This window comes from Nasonia vitripennis, assembly GCF_009193385.2.
Source record: "Nasonia vitripennis strain AsymCx chromosome 4 unlocalized genomic scaffold, Nvit_psr_1.1 chr4_random0010, whole genome shotgun sequence".
Lineage (NCBI taxonomy): Eukaryota > Metazoa > Arthropoda > Insecta > Hymenoptera > Pteromalidae > Nasonia > Nasonia vitripennis.
Window position 1 is genome coordinate 1,930,865 of NW_022279646.1, and position 11,976 is coordinate 1,942,840.

Consider the following 11,976-nt stretch of genomic DNA (forward strand, 5'->3'; position numbering starts at 1 on the left):
GCAGATACTAGGCGGTCAAGGATAAACCGGAACATTTTTACGAATGGGAAATTGTGTGGGGGAGGGAGGATGGAGCGGATGTACAAGTACAAGCTAGATCCAGATATCGCCAGAGCAATCAAAGACGATGATGATGCATGGATGCTCGTCGACCGTGGGTGTTACAAGAATGCCATAATCAGCCGATGACAGAACACTTCTGCCGCGGAAAAATATACAGAAGAGAAATCGAGGAATGCTCCTGGCTGAGAGTGTACCGTGATGTAGCGAAGTACGTATAGCGATGCCATCTCTGTCAGTTGAGCAAGGTAGAACAGCGCGCACCACCATGCTTTATATGGAAACACGTGGTGCAAAGGCATTGGCCATGGGTGGCCAGAAATACCATGGGCCCCTTGCCGAAGTGCGCTAAGAGCCACGAGTACGCACTCATCTTCATAATTTAATAGAGGACGTACAACTTCTCAGAGCCAACGGCAAGAGCTTCACTCGCCGCGCATTTGTACACGAGAGCTACCCGGCTGCATTGTACGGTGTTGACGTTGCACCGATGACTAACGTTCATCGTCGACTCCAGCATCATCGAGGGATAGTCGTGGCGTGATATCTAAGTAGATAGAAAGACCGTACGGTGACAAGGCGGCATTCGCGGTCGCCGTGCATAAGCCCTTTTGCCTTGTTACATTATTCACCGACAGCTAATAATCTATCACTAATGAGAATCAATTTATGTTACTTTACGCATATAACCTTATTTCGCTAGTGGCTATTATAGCAGTATCGTCAGCATATGACAGGACACAGTCCAGGGAGATCTTCTTCAGGACATCATTAATATATAATATAAAAAGCAGTTAACGTTCTGAAGTGTATCCGGCTAGTCTGTAAAAACGCTGGCCGTTTTACGCTGCGCGAAGAGCCTGCATAGTTCCCTATCACGAGCAGGCCTTCTTCCCTTTCTCCGCCGTTGCAGAAAAAAGACGGCAGACCACTCAGTTCGTCTCAGTCTTTCGACGTATACGCACTTTTGTTACGCTTAGGATCAAAAACCACGCCTCTCATTAACTCTTGTGTTCTTTTTCTTACGCTGGCTACTTGCGTTTTGATACATAACCCGCTTAATACCAGTAGGTTATGCTCTTAGCTCGCTTTCACTGCACAGAGACAGAAGTAAGAGAGAACTTAAGTGAGCGCGTTTTCTTTGTTTGTTCGCGTTACCACGCTTTAGGCGTTTCACGCCGCGCAAGTGTCTTGTGCAGTGTTCTACAAGTCGAAGCGTTGAAAAGTCACTTTTACTTGAAGGGAAAACCAACACCTTTTAAATGCCATGCAGCCGGAAAACGTGGCACGAAAGTGAAAAGTGACTAATCGCACGAAAAAGCAAAAACAAATGCAAGTGTCAGCGATCGGTATCCAAGAGTCGTGCTACTAAATCCTGATCATACATGTCGCTTTAACCATGTAGGAATGTAGGAAGAAAGATAAGCAACACGATTTTTGGCTTTACTCTAACGCTCCTAAACACGAACAAACGCTAGAGAAATTTGTGGTATACTCAGGTGCTACGAATCACTCAACAAACTCACGAATGATCTTGAGTAGCTTAAACGATCAGGTAAAAGTTATAGTAGATTGTGCGAATAAAAATCCGAAAACAGAGTTATGCATACGAAATCAAGTCAATGTAACAGTTGAGTTAAAGAATAACAAAAGGATAAAATTACAAAAGGTAATATATGCAAAGGATCTCAACATAAATCTACTCTTACTATAAAAGTTTTCAGAACGAAACTAAAATAAAAACGATTTTTTTCTTCGAATCTTCACCATGGAATAACTTAAAATAAATGTGTTGTATGATTATAATAACCTTCAGTCATATATATATATATATATATATATATATATATATATATATATATATATATATATATATATATTTTTTTTTTTTAAGCAAAGCTTTTTTACGGAGGCCTGCGGCGAAACTGAGAAAAAGAAGACGCTTTTTGTGCGACGCTTCTCCCTCTTTCAGGCTCTGGCAGGGGGGCAAGCTAGGCAGCGTTATATACAGCGTGTCGGTTAGAGAGATAGATAGAGAGAGAGAGATTTAGATTTTAGATTTAGATATGTTTTTATTCTTGTAAATTATGTTGTACATCTTTAGGAATAGAAAACAAAGAAATGGTATGCAATTGTTTATCAACATTTTCAATTTCGCTGAAACTTCGTAGAAACGCATTTGGAGGTATTTCGAGTACGAATCATGCGTTTTTAGAACATTTCCTTGCGGATGGCTGTGTGTATGTATGTACAGTCGCCGGGCACAATAACTTTAAATTGCGCGCCACAATGACCGCTGGTCCTGTTGTTAACTGGGGCTCTTTTAACAAGGTTAGGTTAGATGCAGCGGCGGTTTAACACGACTGTGCCTTACCTAACCTTGTTAACCGAGCCTTAGTTAACAACAGGACCAGCGGCCGTTCGTGGCGCGCAATTCAAAGTTATTGTGTCCGGCGACTGTACGTATTTAGAGATTTGATGATTGCATCTCTTCTTCTACGCTTCCTAATAGGAGATAAGGTAGGCAAGGATAAACAGACAGGGTACAAAGAATAAAGATAATACTGAGTGCTGATTGTAACTAGATTATAACTATGTACAAGATGACTAGGTCTGTTCTCACCGACGGCCAGGCCGTGACTGATTTACGAAAGTAACTAAGCTTCTACGCTCCCCTCACGCTTGCCACGTCGTGGTGCTCCGCTAGGCGGCGCGTCGGGCCGCGTGTGGTGGTAGGAGGGGACCGCCACACGTATACCGTCATAATTCTGAAACCACGCAATCGATCGTAATAAAATTTGGCAAAATAGATGTATAAATTAAGATCTACGGCAGTCACCACCAGTCAATGCCATACCAACATATAAGCCTATTCCATCATGTATAGTTGGATCTTCTCTGCGGTCCACATTAAAAATTTCACAAACTGCAATAAGTTATTAGGCAGGCTAATGTTGTATTTTCTTCAATATTGACAAAAATAGGTAACGGTGAGGTCTGACAAGATAATGATTCACAACTTATTGAAACAAGATTTTTTACAGAATCCGAAGCCGAGTGACTATGCCCAGACGGAATCCGACTGTTTTGGAGAGTGAACTATGTTACTCCCTACAATAATTATATTCTACTCCTGTTGATGTTTATGTATGAGTATACAATTTCAAAGATTTTCATAAGAACTTTCTAATTACTATATTATTTTGTTAAGAAAATTGCTCGTTTGTACAACGATGTAAACTAGTTTAACAATTAGCTATGCGAGCTATGCGAAAGAGAGAGAGAGAGAGAGAGAGAGAGAGAGAGAGAGAGAGAGAGAGAGAGACAGAGAGAGAGAGAGAGAGAGAGAGAGAGAGAGAGAGAGAGGGAGGGAGGGAGGGAGGGAGGAGGGAGGGAGGGAGGGAGGGAGGGAGGGAGGGAGAGAGAGAGAGAGAGAGAGAGAGAGAGAGAGAGAGAGAGAGAGAGATGTAATTATATATATGTAATTGATTCGAAATAATTGTATCTATTAAACAGAAAAAAACCGCTGCCAATTCATTGGTACGTAGCTTCCTCCAACTAAATTTATAGGTCCAATATATAAAATATTGTTTTATTATACAGTTTACCTGCCTGCTAATGTATGAGCCGATTTTTGATACATAATTTAATGTATAAGTTTTGGATGGGTCATTGTCCGAAAGTTTGCAGATCCCTCTGTTTTTTTATTATAGAATACGTACACTGCTGTCAATTTTTTTCACAGAAATTTACACATGTTTACATGTGTTGCTAACCAACCTAACCATCATAAAACAACAGGCTATTCATTACATAGGTCGCTCGCGCAATTTTCGAGAAAACGATTTTTACAATTTAGGTCTTTACTTGAAAACCGCTCAACAGAATCGTTTAAAATATTAAACGCAGATAGATTTTTTATGGTGAATTACCAAATAAGACTTTGAAGCATTTGACTGCATTGTTTTAGAGATATACGGAAACAAAAAATTAAAAAAAAAATTAAAACCTTGATATTTTACGAACCATGGGGGTTTAAAAGCTGTGCAATAAACTTAGCCGAAACACATGAAATATCTACTTTTTCCCAAAATCTCAAGTGCAATAAGGCCTTTTTACGTCCGTAATCAAAGCACAAAAAAACTAATTCTTTTGTGTTTTTGATTAAATCCTGAAAAAATAAGTAGTCAAATCACTTGCAATTTTAATAGGATATAGTTTGACACGTGACCCATCGACATACTTTTTTTCGCAAAGTTATGATGTTTCTTTCAGAAATATGAATTAAAAAAAAAACACCTTTTTTATTTTATCTGCCGAATAATGCGGTTGACCCCGAGGACCAAACGATGAAAAGTAGGTGATTTTATTCTCTTTTACATGCATTATAGCTGAATTATTTGTAACAATGGGATGATTGAAAAAACGCAAAATAGTGTTTTCAAAAATTAAAAAATAGCCACAAAAAAATAGTTGAGAAAATAAAATATTTCCGTTTTTTCCGAATTCAGAATCTAAAAATATATATGCATGTCAAATTTTATTGATATTGACGGAATAGTTCTAGAAATATTACGGTATACACACACACACACACACACACACACGCGGACGCACACACACTCGCACGCATGCACACACGTCATTAACTTGGCCATAATAATGAAGGTAGGAATACCAAAAATATGAAACGACGCACATGCATATCACAAGATGAAATCTGCAATTTTGGTCGAGGAAAATGAGATGCTGCAAATAATTATTTGTACACATATGCTCCTTTAAGGCACGACCGCGACACGGAAGTGCCTTATAGTTTTTTCATCGAAAAATGTGTGAGATGCGATATCTCGCGTAATTTTCAATCGATATAGCTAAAATTTTGGAAGAAGTATCTTCTAGCACCAACCTAAAAATGAATGTTTTTTTATCCCGATCGTCTACGTTTTTTTAAAATGCGGGCACAATTTGTTCAATTTTTGCCTATTTTTTTAATAAAAATTTTGGTATTACACGATTATCTCTGAGAGACTTTTATCAATCGAGCTAAAAATTTGTGTGCGAACTCCCTTCGTAATAGTCAGGTGCCAAATTTATTTTGGGCTTGATCCATGTTAAAATTTGATTATTTCTATAGTATATGTAGGTAAGGTTAGTTAGGTAGCGATGATAATATCAGCGGAAGCGATTGCTCCCACTTCGATCACTGCTCTCTCTCGTATGCCCTTTGTTCTAATCGTCAGAAAGGGTTTAGCTCTAACACGAGAGAGTCGTGAGCGGCGCACAATGTGAATATTCGATTCTTGTTCTATGTGTGAACGTTGAAATGAAAGGCGCTTTCAGATTATAGTTTCAACAAGTTTTGTATTATTAAATATATTAAGAATCGAACTTCTTTGGATAATCCGTCTATTCCAATCCCTCTGCATTCGCATACCCTGCAAATTTGTAACAATACGCAGAATGCGGTCACATCCAAAAATCGCTCAAATAGTTTTTTGGCTCTAACTCGAATTTTATGCATTCTACAAAAAAAGATAAATTAAAAAGTTGCAGATCTCGAGAAAATACAACTTTTTGCTATTGACACTTAAGCGTGAAAATGCTTTTAATTCAAGTTAACATGCCAAATCGATTTTTTTATAGCAATAAACCAGTATTTATCATAAAACTTTGAGGCTATATATTTTACATAAAAACCTTAAATGTAGAAGTCGTAGATATTTTTAAAACATAACTTTTTACAATGACAAACATTTTTTCAAAACACTTATACATAAACAACAACCCTAGAAACGATTTTTGGTACATATAATTAAATAACAATTTCGGTGTGACAAGCCCTATCTGGACCAAAAGCTGTAATTGATTCCCTGACGCTCGCGCAAAGCGCGAGCATCAGGCAATATTGAAGCAAGCTGGTGGATCGGGCGAGCGCGCAGCCCGAGCGTCAGCGGTACGCGGTAGCGAAGGTACACGCGAAGCGTTTTGCGATGCAAGGCGGCAGCTACCGCGGCCTTAAGGCCGCGTGTGGCACTCTAGTTTAAAGCTATGTGTTTGTGGATATGAAATAACGAATGTCGTATGGTTTCATTCATATCACAAAATGTAATCTACAGTTTTGGTCGAAATTAAAGAGATGCTACGAATGATTTTATTGTGCTGATATGATCTTTCATTTAATACTATGTGTTTGTGAATATAGAATAACGAATGTCGTATGGTTCCATTAATATCACAAAATGTGATCTGCAGTTTTGATCGAGATTAAAAAAATGCTTCAAATAATTTTTTGTGCAAATATGATCTTTTTATTAAAGCTATCAGTTTGTAAATATGAAATGACTAATGCTGAATGCATGTGAATTGCATCTATGCAAATCACAAGATGTTATTTGCAGATTCGGTCCAGATAAAAGAGAAATAATTGCGCAAATAGTTATTTGTGCAAATATGCTTTTTCTTTTAAACGTTGAAACGGTCCGCGAAGGGTTAATACGCGAACGCGAAGGATTCGAGACCCGAGGTTAGTAAAGCAGGAGAGAAGCACATTCGAAGAGCGATAGCAGTCTTCGATCCATCCGGTAATATCTATTGAGTGGACAAAAGACCTCCCTATCCTCTGTAATGGCCGAGCCACCAGAGGAGAGCTGCTTGTGTTTAGAGGGAGATGAGTAGGGTATTCCCACTACGCATATCCCGCACACTTAGGTAAACCACGCAGCTATTAGACTGATGTGTGAGGTACTACCATCTCACCATGAGTCTAGAACCAGATGCGCCACCTAAATGCAGGGTACTACCATCCTACACCGGTGACACAACTGATGGGGGGATGGGAGTGGGTAATGCTAAACAAGGGTTGAAATAGTTTATATGTTTTAAATGTCTTTCATTTATTTATTTAATCATTCAATATTCAATTATAAGCGATACTGGATCTCAGTCTACAAGGAGAGGGAGTGGACTGCACACATACTCTTCGAGAGCCTGGGGCTTATGGACTACTGGGTATGGTGGAGTCCGGAGCAAGCAGCGAGTACTACCATTCGCACGTTGCTCAGTTGAGATCCAGATCATGAATGCCCGCTGCTAGCTCCGGGGCTCCTTATATACCCGAGTTGCTCCCTCTCTCCTGTGTTGCATGCGCGCACGCCATCTACCAGCTCGTAGGTAGACTATTTACATGTAGCTACTAGCGCCCCTCGGTCGGTAACTTGCCTACGCCAGGCAAGTTATCCATTGCTGCTCTCTTGTATACCCGGCCGGGGCCTGCCGTCTCAACGTATGTGTTTGTGAATATGAAATGACAAAAATCGTTATGTAATCATTTTCTTTATATAAAGAGTACTTACATGAGTTTATCAGTAGGGAAAGAGAAATATTATTTTGTCAAATAAACCGTAACTTATAATCAAATAGATGTTCTTAACAATCATTGTAATAAATTATATACTTTGATTAATGTATTATATATGTTTACTATAATATTTAAACATATGTTATACAAATTTATACTTATAAATATTTCCGATAGCCGCGCGACTGTACACCTCAAGTGGATGTGAATTTTTAATATTTTAACGTTTTTATTAATTATCTATAGTCATCCCTATTGATGAATTTCAAATGAGATTTCTACTATTAAGAATACTGTTCTATTAGGTTTACTTCTAAAATACTCTTATAAAGTTTGTTATAATTAGAAATTATTATTTAAATAGTAAAAACCGTATTTAAAAATAGATGTATTAAAGCAGTCTGAGCAATATTTTGATTTTAAAATATTAGACATGAATATTTTAGTTGAGAAACTCATAGTGATTTCACAATCAATAAAGTATTATTCTATTATTGACAACTGAATTTTATCTATGTATAAAATTAAAAAAATCAACTTTTCGCATGTGCATCGAACGTTGTTTTGCGATACAGGTAGCGGAAGATAATGATTTGAGTAGAAAAAGATAATGATTTGAGCAAATCATATACAAGATTATTTATATTATATAAATGACAGCGTTTTTTCTTGACAACTTCTATTAAAAATCACTGATTAGCACACGAATGTAATAATGTATAAAAATTACTTAGAAACAATTATGGAAAGTATCGTTTTTCTTAAAAGTAAAATCTCGGATACCAATATAGAAGTAAATAGTGTCGCGGGCGCCAAAGCTTCGTCTGCTTCTCAAACTCGCTTCCGTGGCGCTACCGCGCCACTTGATATCTGAATATAAATAATTTCGTGCTTCAGGATCTACTTGATTTAATTTAAAAAATGTAGTTACCATAGTTCAGATTATTTTATTTTTTATTTTCTCTTCTTTTCCTTCTTCAAAATAAACATATTGTTCACCTTTATTGTGAATAGCCAAACGTTTTATAGCATGCGATATTTCATGTGAAGAATATTCTAATAATCTGTGCATAGCTTCCGGTGGACATAAATATCTTGTATTAAAATACTAGTTGATTTCGTCATATTTGTATTCATTATTTTTATTGTTTATGTATTCATTTTCTATTATCATTTTTTCTAAAATTAATATCTGCATTACGAATTTCAATGAATGCACAATCATGACCTTTGTAACAATATTTAAACAAATATTTAATGCACTGCACTGTTGAACACACTTCTACATTAATGTGACAGTTGAATTTTAATAACAAGAAAGGATTGTCGGGTACGACAATCGATTATCAACAATTCTATATAAATTTTTATTTTTATATTTAACTCGCCTACCTCATTTATTCGTTTATATAAAGGATACCCTGTTGCTTCAAAAGTAGTTTTATTAATATAATTTTTTGGAAATTTTGTTGTATATTTTCCTACATTTTGATCCATACAAGGAGAATTAATATTTTGTAATCCACGAGGACCATGGATCATATATTGTTTTACAATGGTATACAGATTTCGATAAAAATTTTCATTAGGAATTTCAGCATTTATTAAGTTATCTACTTTTTCAGGAGTATCAAGTTTATAATTTTTGTCCAAAAATAATAACATATGCATATGAGGAAGACCTCGTTTTTGAAATTCAATAACATACGTTTGAGCAATACTTTTTCCAAAGATTCCATCTTTGATAACTAATTCTTTAAACTCTTTTACTTTTTGTTGAAAAACCTTAGCAACTATATCTGGTCTATTAATTAGGTTTCGTATCCTTCTAAATCTTCTACAATTTCTTTTCATTTTGGATTATATGTCATTGTTAAAACTAAATCAGGTTTTTCTAATCGATTAACAAGTGTTATGGAATTAATATAATTTTGTCTTAAACATCGTGGACTTTCAATAAAACTTAATGGTAAAATAAATATTCGACCAATTTTCAAATTTTCAGATACTTGTTTTTTATGCAAATAGTCTATTACGCCTTTATAACACTAGCTTCTTAAAGTATTTTGATTTTTTCTTATAAAATATAATCTTGAACTTCCAACTTTTACAAATGCATCAACTATGCCTGTTGAGAAATTTTTCCTAAGTTACGATACGGATTGAATCCGCTTCTTACACTAAGCCTATAGCTATGAAATTCTGAATTTGAAATATTCTTACTACCAATTTTACATTTCATATCAGGCATCCAACCATAACCTCCACTGGGATCAATAAGTGGATATGGTCTATCCTTTCTTAAATATACAACAATATTACGTTCTATTGGTGGTTAACCATTTTCTCCAACAAATATCATTGCAACTTCATTGCACGTAGCTTAATTATATCTATTTTTGTCTAATTTATCATTTCGTTTTATTGACATAATAACATTTCTCGGATTGCAATTATTCTTACTACATCGTTTTAATTCTTCTTGTTCTACTTCATACATCATTTGGGCATATAAATTAATTTTTCTCAATAAATTATCTAATTTACTCAATAATTCCAATTTCGTATTTAATTGCTTTTATGAATTTTGCGTTCAGCCGTTGCCATTTCATTATCTAGAATATATAATTGACCACATTTTCGAGGTTCGTTTTCATTTGAATGCAGAGCATAAACATTGTGATAGATTTGACCACGAATCCGAATAACTTGCGGACCTTTGCCAGATAATTTGTCAAAATTAGCACCAAAACTTGCAAACGCCAAAGCATTATTGTATGATCTAATATTTTTACGAAACTCGATGCTATCTTTAGATTGTCCGGTCACTAACAGCTTTAATTCACGTGGATAATCAGGGTTTTCTGGTAAATATATTTTTCCTTTATGACAGCAATTAGAAAATTTTTTATCCACGGTATATTCAAAACAAAAATGTTTAGCTTCGCAATGATCACACATTTCAGTCATAGGCCCTAAATAATTTTCTGTAATTAAAGTTTCATCAAATTCTATATTAGCTATTAGACCTACAATATTTGCATTTGGAAGCATTTTTACTCTTGCATTAATTTTATTTTTAATGTCTTTATTATTTCTAGATAAATCAAAATCATCATAGTATATTATTGTAACTTCCATTTTTAGCAATTTTTCATTTTTTATTAATACAATTGTTGTCAACCTCCTCTTTCTAAATTTTTTTTTAAATGATAATTTTTTAATTGTTTAACATTTTGTTTTCTTCCAGCATTTAACATTTGAATTCTAAGTCTTTTTTCTTGTAGTTTTTTGTGTTGATTACTTTTCTCATCCCAGTAACTTTCTTTTTCGAACTGGACTACGACCACCAACAAATTCATGGAGATACCTTTTTGTCGTGCAAAAGTTCCTGTATGGGTCCTAGGTCGGCAGAGACCCTTTTTTGGCTAAAAGATATCCATAAATGTGTGCTAAAATGATTAAAATTCATATTTAAAGCTTGTGGCAAAGCTTATGAATTGCTTGGAGCATTCCTAAATAAATCACAGTAATATTACAACTTTGGAGGAGGCTTCCTGTAACTGTGTGTGTGTGTGTGTGTGTGCGCGCGCGTGTATATATATATATATATATATATATATATATATATATATATATATATATATATACTAGTGGGGCTCCGCCCCCCTGCTCGCTTCGCTCGCCAACCCCCTATTGTAGTTTCTGTGTGATTTTATCTTCAAAATTTTATTTTCATGAACTGATAATTATGTTCTGGATGGTTGAAAATGATCGATCTTATTGTATAAGAAAACCTGTTACTGGAAGTAAAAGTATTGTTTAACATTGAACTTCTACTATTAATGGCATTTAAAATAGTTTTAGCTAGTTTTTGAAGTTTTCTGACGCTTGAAATTCATCATTTGAATTTATATATATATATTTTTTTTAAATTAATTTTAATTTTTTTTAATGTTCTTAATGTTTAAATCTTTGTGCCGCAAAAGGCATCTATAAAATGATAGACTTTTCGAGTTGCGCGCCATTGGGAGACGTGAGGTGATCCTGAAAATTAAATTATTTGGAAAACTGTCTCTTTATTCTGTCTCTCTAGTTCTGTCTGACTACTCATATTACCTGAAAATTCATCGAGGTCTTTGATCTCGCTTATCTTGTCCATTTTGTTGTTTATTCAATCAGTGAATCATCTATAATGATTATACTTTATGATGGTTCTTTGAGTTCTTTGAACTCAATTATTCCCTAACTTATTTACACGTTATTAATAATTAACTTTAATCTTATAACTTAAATAAAATTAGAGATCTTCAATATCTGGTTCTCTTGGAACTGATACTTCTTACCTTAACCTAAACCTTAATTCTATTTAATATTATCCAATTTAAATCTATTTAATCATAATATGTTATAAATTTGTATTTAATTGGACTGTTAATGCGGCCTTATTTTACTACGCAATAGCGTTGTGAAAGTATGACGGTCTCAAGCCCCATAACGCAGAGAGCAGTCATGTTATTTGGTGGGGGGGTGGTGGGGGGTGGTGGGGGGCCAGG

At 35.2% G+C, this 11,976-nt stretch overlaps 1 protein-coding gene across 24 annotated transcripts in view; it reads left to right on the forward strand.

Annotated features, from left to right (window-relative positions):
- LOC103316326 (serine/threonine-protein kinase PAK 3) overlaps positions 1 to 11,976 on the forward strand; it is a 271,885-nt gene that overhangs the window by 169,663 nt on the left and 90,246 nt on the right. The gene's annotated exons all lie outside the window — the stretch shown is intronic.